Source organism: Oncorhynchus mykiss, chromosome 29 (genome assembly GCF_057628025.1).
Source record: "Oncorhynchus mykiss isolate SJ-2025 chromosome 29, ASM5762802v1, whole genome shotgun sequence".
Taxonomy (NCBI): domain Eukaryota; kingdom Metazoa; phylum Chordata; class Actinopteri; order Salmoniformes; family Salmonidae; genus Oncorhynchus; species Oncorhynchus mykiss.
Genome location: NC_143050.1, coordinates 6,427,501 through 6,435,000, shown reverse-complemented (window position 1 = coordinate 6,435,000; position 7,500 = coordinate 6,427,501). Strand labels below are relative to the sequence as shown.

Below are 7,500 nucleotides of genomic sequence, written 5' to 3'. Positions count from 1 at the left end.
CGTGTTTAGCGTAGTGGGGGGGTGTTTGTTTGTGTGTTGTTTGCGTGTGTCACGGCAGATTTCCTCCTCTTCCTCTGAAGAGGTGAAACAAGGATCATACCAATACGCAGCATGGTAAGTGTCCATGGTTTTAATAGGAAAACTCTACATGAACACAACAACAAAACAAGAAACGTGAAAAACCCGAAACAGTCCCGTGTGGCACAAACACTGACACAGGAAATAATCACCCACAAAATACCCAAAGAATATGGCTGCCTAAATATGGTTCCCAATCAGAGACAACGATAGACAGCTGCCTCTAATTGAGAACCAATCTAGGCAACCATGGACATACAATTTACCTAGACAGGGCCCCAGCCATATAAACATACAAAACTATCTAGAAAGGAACAGCCCCATAAACATACAAAACTACCTAGACAAGACAAACACATAAATCCCCCATGTCATCTAAACAAAATAATAAAGAAAACAAAGATAACTAAGGCCAGGGCGTGACAGTGTGTGTGGGTGGAGGGGGGGGGGGGGGGGTTGAGGGAGAAGAGTAGGCAAAGAAATTATGGACAGGGTGAAGGAAAAATATATATAACTCCCTCCATAAAGACAGTACCAGTGGGAACTCCTTCAAGACTGTTGGTTGAGGCATTCCAGGTGACTACCTCATGAAGCTGGTTGAGAGAATGCCAAGATTGTGCAAAGCTGTCATCAAGGCAAAGGGTGGCTACTTTGAAGAACCTAAATATATATATGTAATAATATTTTGATTTGTTTAACACTTTTTTGGTTACTACATGATCCAACGTGTTATTTCATGGTTTTGATGTCTTCTCTATTATTAATTAAAGAAAGGTTCAATTAAAACATTATAAAAAAAATAAAAAAGTCTACAATGTAGAAAATAGTAAAAACGAACAAAAACCCTGAAAATGAGTGTGTCCACACTTTTGACTGGTTCTGTATGTTGACAGTGAAGCAATTGTTTTTTCTTTGGCTCTATACTCCAGAATTGTTGATTTTAGATCACATTTTTGAGGTGACAGAACAGAGTGTCACCTTTCATTTGAGGGTTTTATCATTCATATCTGATTCACCGTTTATAAATCAAAGTACTTTATCTAGTCCCACCTAATGCAGAGAAGGCATAAATACTTGGACAAATTCAATAGTCTATCAAAGTCGTCCAACGTTTTGTGTTTGATCCCATATTGACTCAATGACTTTACAAACATGTTGCTTTTGGCTGTGTTTTGGGTTATGTTTTGGCCAATAATACGTTTAGTGTTTGATCCCATATTGACTCAATGACTTTACAAACGTGTTGCTTTTGGCTGTGTTTTGGGTTATGTTTTGGCCAATAACACGTTTAGTGTTTGATCCCATATTGACTCAATGAGTTTACAAACGTGTTGCTTTTGGCTGTGTTTTGGGTTATGTTTTGGCCAATAATACGTTTAGTCGATAAGTCGATAAGAAAAAAATAAATCATGAATGGTTCATGAATAATCATGAATGAATCATGAATAATCATGAATGAATCATGAATAATCACGAATGAATCATGCATAATCGTGAATGAGAAAGTTTCAGAGGCCACAACAAAACATGCCAACCTCTCACCATTACAGATAACAGAGAAGGTTAGCATTTTTTATGGGGTATGATCTTTGTAACCAGCTCACTCATCACCATTCTTGATTCATTTCATTGTTATCCATAATTATAGTAGCATCCACATTTAATTAAAAAATAATGTAACCTTTATTTAACTGGGCAAGTCAGTTAAGAACAAATTCTTACGGCCTACATGAATGTAGAAGTGTTGAGAAACATATTCTATTCTTACTGTATGTGTGTTTTCTCTGAGGAAGGTTCTTACTGTGGAGTGGGTATCTCTAGGGCATACATGAAAGCCTGCTCCCTGACTCCCCATCTCTCAGCGGATTGAGTGTGATGTGAACACCTGGTTATCTTCGATCCAACACACCCACACACAAACACAGCCCAGAGACCTCGGGCTCAGACTCAGTCCAGGCCATCAACACTGACAGACAGACAGACAAAGAGACAGAGAGACAGAGAGACAGAGACAGAGAGACAGAGACAGAGAGAGACAGAGAGAGAGAGACAGAGAGACAGAGAGAGAGAGAGAGAGACAGAGAGACAGAGAGACAGAGAGACAGAAAGACAGAAAGAGAGAGACAGAGAGACAGAACGACAGAAAGACAGGCAGACAGACAGACAGACAGACTAAATCATTATAGTCTATAAATTGTGAATAATATAGGCTGTGACTTACTTAAAATTAAACGAAAAATACCTTTTTAGGATCATTAGTCTACAGTGCCTTTTTTAAATTCATTTTTAGAAACATGAGTTTGGCCAGAGTCTGTGGCTTCAGGCTCATGTGATGGTGCCTGGAGAGCAGGTCAGCAACAGAGAAAACCCTCTCAGCTCTTACAGAGCCACTGGGGATGCTAAACACCCTTCGGGCCGGGCTGGGCAGAGATGTAGAGACGTAGAGTTGTTTTTTTAGTTGTTTTTTCATATGTAGGCCTAAAGGATTTTATTTAAAATAACCCGATCTGAACAGAAAGCTCCTTGAAAGAGGGAATATGCCAGGCCTATTGGGACAAAGTCAATGGTGTCCTTTTGTACAGATAATAGAACAAAAAAATGAAGGAAACTTTTAAGAGTTCAGAGTTTTAGTTTATAAATACTTTGCTACAATGACACACTTAGCTAGCTACCCTGCTCGTTCCTTTCTGGTAGCATGTACTGTGGTAAGTGCATCATACTGCTTTCAGGATACGTGTCTTTTCAGATTCCACAATGATTCTTTAGTTGTGGACATTACATCACCACACTCCCTCTCTTCCTCTTGGTCCTCCTCTTTTCTAAGTCACCTTGATTTACCACCTGTGTGTTTTATCAGCTTCTTTATGAAAATATTTAGCCAACTCCTCGACAGTAGATAAAACAAGGGGATAAAGCAGCACTCAAGTCCCCTGCTCGGCATGCTGGGTAGGCACACATTGGGCTTGTGAAAAGAGCACTACTGGCGGGCGAGAACTGCCTGTGTCCTGGTGTCTTAATGACATGTATTATAGTGTTATTTACCTGTGTCCAGGTGTCTTAAAAACCTCTTGAAACTAGGGGGCACTATTTTTATTTTGGGAAAAATAACGTTCCCAAAGTAAACGGCCTATTTCTCAGGACCAGGTGCTAGAATATGCATACAATTGACAGCTTAGGATGGAAAACACTCTAAAGTTTCCAAAACTGTAAAAATATTGTCTGTGAGTATAACAGAACTGATATTGCAGGCGAAACCCTGAGGAAAATCCAATCAGGAAGTGCCTCTTATTTTGAAACCGTTGTGTTCCTATGCATCCCTATTTGCCATTGAAAGGGATATCAACCAGATTCCTTTTTCTATGTATTCCCTAAGGTGTCTACAGCCTTCAGACGTAGTTTCACGCCTTTATGTTGAAGAATGAGCTTAAATGACTACATTGCGTAAGTGGACAGCTGAGGACTCTCAGAGTGATTCTTGCGTAAAAGACAGAAGTAGTCATTTTTCCTCTCGCTCCCACTGAAAAGCCAATTGTCTCGGTTGATATATTATCGAATAGATATTTCAAAAACACCTTGAGGATTGATTATAAAAAACGTTTGCCATGTTTCTGTCGATATTATGGAGCTAATTTGGATTTTTTTTTGGCGTTGTCGTGACCGCAATTTCCGGTGGATTTCTCAACATAACGTGACCAACAAATGGAGGTATTTTGGGTATAAAAATAATCTTTATGGAACAAAAGGAATATTTGCAGTCTAACTGGGAGTCTTGTGAGTGAAAACATCCGAAGATCATCAAAGGTAAGCAATTAGTTTGATTCCTTTTCTGATTTTTGTGACCAAGCTTCCTGCTGCTAGCTGGACATAATGCTATACTAGGCTATCGATAAACTTACACAAACGCTTGTCTTGCTTTGGCTGTAAAGAATAATTTCAAAATCTGAGATGACAGGGTGATTAACAAAAGGCTAAGGCGTGTTTCGCTATATTTCACTTGTGATTTCATGAATATTAATATTTTCTAGTAATATTCTTTGAACGTTGCGCTATGCTAATTAGTGTAGTTGATGACAATTCTCCCGGATCCGGGATGGGTAATTCCAAGAGGTTAATGACAGGGTGAGTAGCCTAGTGTTATTTATGTCCAGGTGTCTTAATGACAGGTATTATAGTGTTATTTACCTGTGTCCAGGTGTCTTAATGACAGGTATTATAGTGTTATTTACCGGAAACAACTGGTTTCAACAACAAACTAGGTTGGTGCTGGAATGTTAAAGGAGAGGTTAGAGGAAATAACTGGTTTCAACAACCAACTAGGTTGGTGCTGGAATGTTAAAGGAGAGGTTGAGATTTTGGCAATGAAGCCCCTTTTTTTCTTATCAGGAGTCAGATGAACTCATCTGATAAATAAAAAACTCAGAAACATTTTTACAAGAATTCAGCCATTTTTCCATTTGTGAGTTTTATTTTTAGAATCAAAAATATGTACACATAGGAATCGTTTTCTTATTTTATTTTCAGAACCACTGCCAAATACTTTACTCACATTTTCTGTCCGTGATGGGTTCATATTCCCGAAGGAGCCTGTCATAAAATTGGATCTAGTAGCCCAACCTGGTCTCAGAGCATTTCATATTATTCTGTACGTAAATCTGAGACACTCCAATTAGTATGAGATGTTACGTTTCTTATGGTATGTATTCATTTGTGGATGTCCATCACCCTATTCTTATCGTAAGTTTCGATTTACAATTTGTATTGTATGTTACGAATTTGCAAACCATACAATATGTTATGAATTACACATTTTCAAAACATATGATATGTTAACGAATTCTAGCTAGGTGGCTAACGTTAGGGGTTAAGTTAAAGGGTTAATGTTATTGTAAGCGTTAGCTAACATGCTAAGTAGTTGAACAGTTGCTAATTAATACAAATTCTGAAGATGACCGTGATGAGTTTCAAACTGGCAACCTTTGGGTTGTTAGTAGTTTGCATTGTACGCCAACCCATCAAGCCATTCCAACCAACTTCCTTCCTTTTGTTTTTACTTTAAATAACCATCTGTCTAATGTAACCATACCAAACGTAACACACCTGGGAGTGTCTCGGATTTACGTACAGTATAATACAAAATGCTCTGAGACCAGGGTGAGTAGCCTATTAAATAGATATAGGCTGTATGTATTCCATGGTTTGAAATCCCATAGGTGTGCGTGGTTTATAACGCAGGCCTACAGTCAACCTTTTACATTGAAGTAGACCAATGTGTTTTACTGCAGGTACTGTTATTGTAATTTTATTAATAGACTGTCCTAGAAAATGTTTCAGATTTGGTGGGCAGTCCATCATATTTAGATTGGGGGGGGGGGGGGGGGGGTGATGCAAAACATTGTTGATATCAAATGTTCTGCTGACAGGTCCACGATCATCTTCCATTGTTTTCTTCTTCAGAAATGTACAATCCTTTACCAGATACAGCATCAATTACTGCTAAAGTTTCAAATATTCTGCCAACACCGTAAATATATTGTTTCTAGTTTATGTAAAATATTTGACCGTATGAGTAGGCTACAGTATTGCTGTGCGATTAGGAGCGCAACATCATTGTCTATTTATTCGCAGAGCCTATACCAAGGCAGGACATGGAAACCCAATAATCTATTGATGCACATTAATCTGTATTTTGTATAGAAGTGTGTGCTGTAGCATTTAGCCTAGTTTTAAAATGTTTCAAATATACAGTCAATATTGCCGAATTCACGTCACAAGCACTCGTTATAGGCGGAATGCGTTTTCGGTTTGAAAGTAACTGCACAATATCTCAACATTCCGTTCGCACCTCTAAGGCAATGTGATCACGTTCGCCATTGCTCTTTCTTTTAGCCGTGGCACGATGCCAATAGTTCCAAATTATACTGCAAAATAAAAGGTGTTATTGTCACCGTAAAAGGTGAATGGAGGGTGTTTTTTGGAGGCAGAGTTTTAATGACAGGTCTGAATTATAACGGGGCAAAATGAGTACGTTTGGTATGAGCCATGTTTATCAATCTCAATAGTTTTATAGGTGTTCAGACTTTTCAGAAATGGCGCAAAGCAGAATGTAGTGTAAAATGTACACAGTGGTTTTAATGAGGCCCCTTTGACATAACATCCTCACATCAACACACCTGGACACCTGGACACAGGTACCCTCCGTGATCACTAGCTGTCGTCCTCACCTTATTACCACTCACAGTGCACCTGTCTTCCCTGCCCTAGCACCTGTCTATACCTGATTTCCCTGCCCTAGCACCTGTCTACACCTGATTTCCCTGCCCTAGCACCTGTCTACACCTGTCCTCCCTGTCTTAGCACCTGTCTATACCTGGTTTTCCTGCCCTAGCACCTGTCTATACCTGAATTCCCTGCCCTAGCACCTGTCTACACCTATCCTCCCTGTCTTAGCACCGGTCTATACCTGATTTCACTGCCCTAGCACCTGTCTACACCTGATTTCCCTGACCTAGAACCTGTCTACACCTGATTTCCCTGCCCTAGCACCTGTCTACACCTGATTTCCCTGCCCTAGCACCTGTCTATACCTGATTTCCCTGCCCTAGCACCTGTCTAAACTTGATTTCCCTGCCCTAGCACCTGTCTATAACTGACTTCCCTTCCCTAGCACCTGTCTATACCTGATTTCTCTGTCTTAGCACCTGTCTGTACCTGATTTCCCTGCCCTAGCACCTGTCTACACCTGATTTCCCTGCCCTAGCACCTGTCTATAACTGATTTCCCTTCCCTAGCACCTGTCTATACCTGATTTCCCTGCCCTAGCACCTGTCTACACCTAATTTCCCTGCCCTAGCACCTGTCTATACCTGATTTCCCTGCCCTAGCCCCAGTCAGCACCTGTCTACACCTGATTTCCCTGCCCTAGCACCTGTCTACACCTGATTTCCCTGCCCTAGCTATACCTGTTTTCCCTGTCTTAGCACCTGTCTACACCTGATTTCCCTGCCCTAGCACCTGTCTACACCTGATTTCCCTGCCCTAGCACCTGTGTACACCTGATTTCCCTGCCCTAGCACCTGTCTACACCTGATTTCCCTGCCCTAGAACCTGTCTACACCTGATTTCCCTGTCTTAGCACCTGTCTACAACTGATTTCCCTGTCTTAGCACCTGTCTACACCTGATTTCCCTGCCCAAGCAACAGTCAGCACCTGTCTATAACTGTCTTCACCTGTCTTCACCTGTCTACAACTGTCTTCAACTTTCTACAACTGTCTTCACCTGTCTACAACTGTCTTCCCTGTCTACAACTGTCTTCACCTGTCTTCACCTGTCTTCACCTGTCTACAACTGTCTTCACCTGTCTACAACTGTCTTCACCTGTCTTCACCTGTCTTCACCTGTCTACAACTGTCTTCACCTGTCT

At 40.6% G+C, this 7,500-nt stretch overlaps 1 protein-coding gene across 1 annotated transcript in view; it reads left to right on the top strand.

Moving 5' to 3' along the window:
• Positions 1-7,500, top strand: part of LOC149970326 (FRAS1-related extracellular matrix protein 2-like) — a 126,353-nt gene that overhangs the window by 72,299 nt on the left and 46,554 nt on the right. The window lies entirely within an intron of this gene.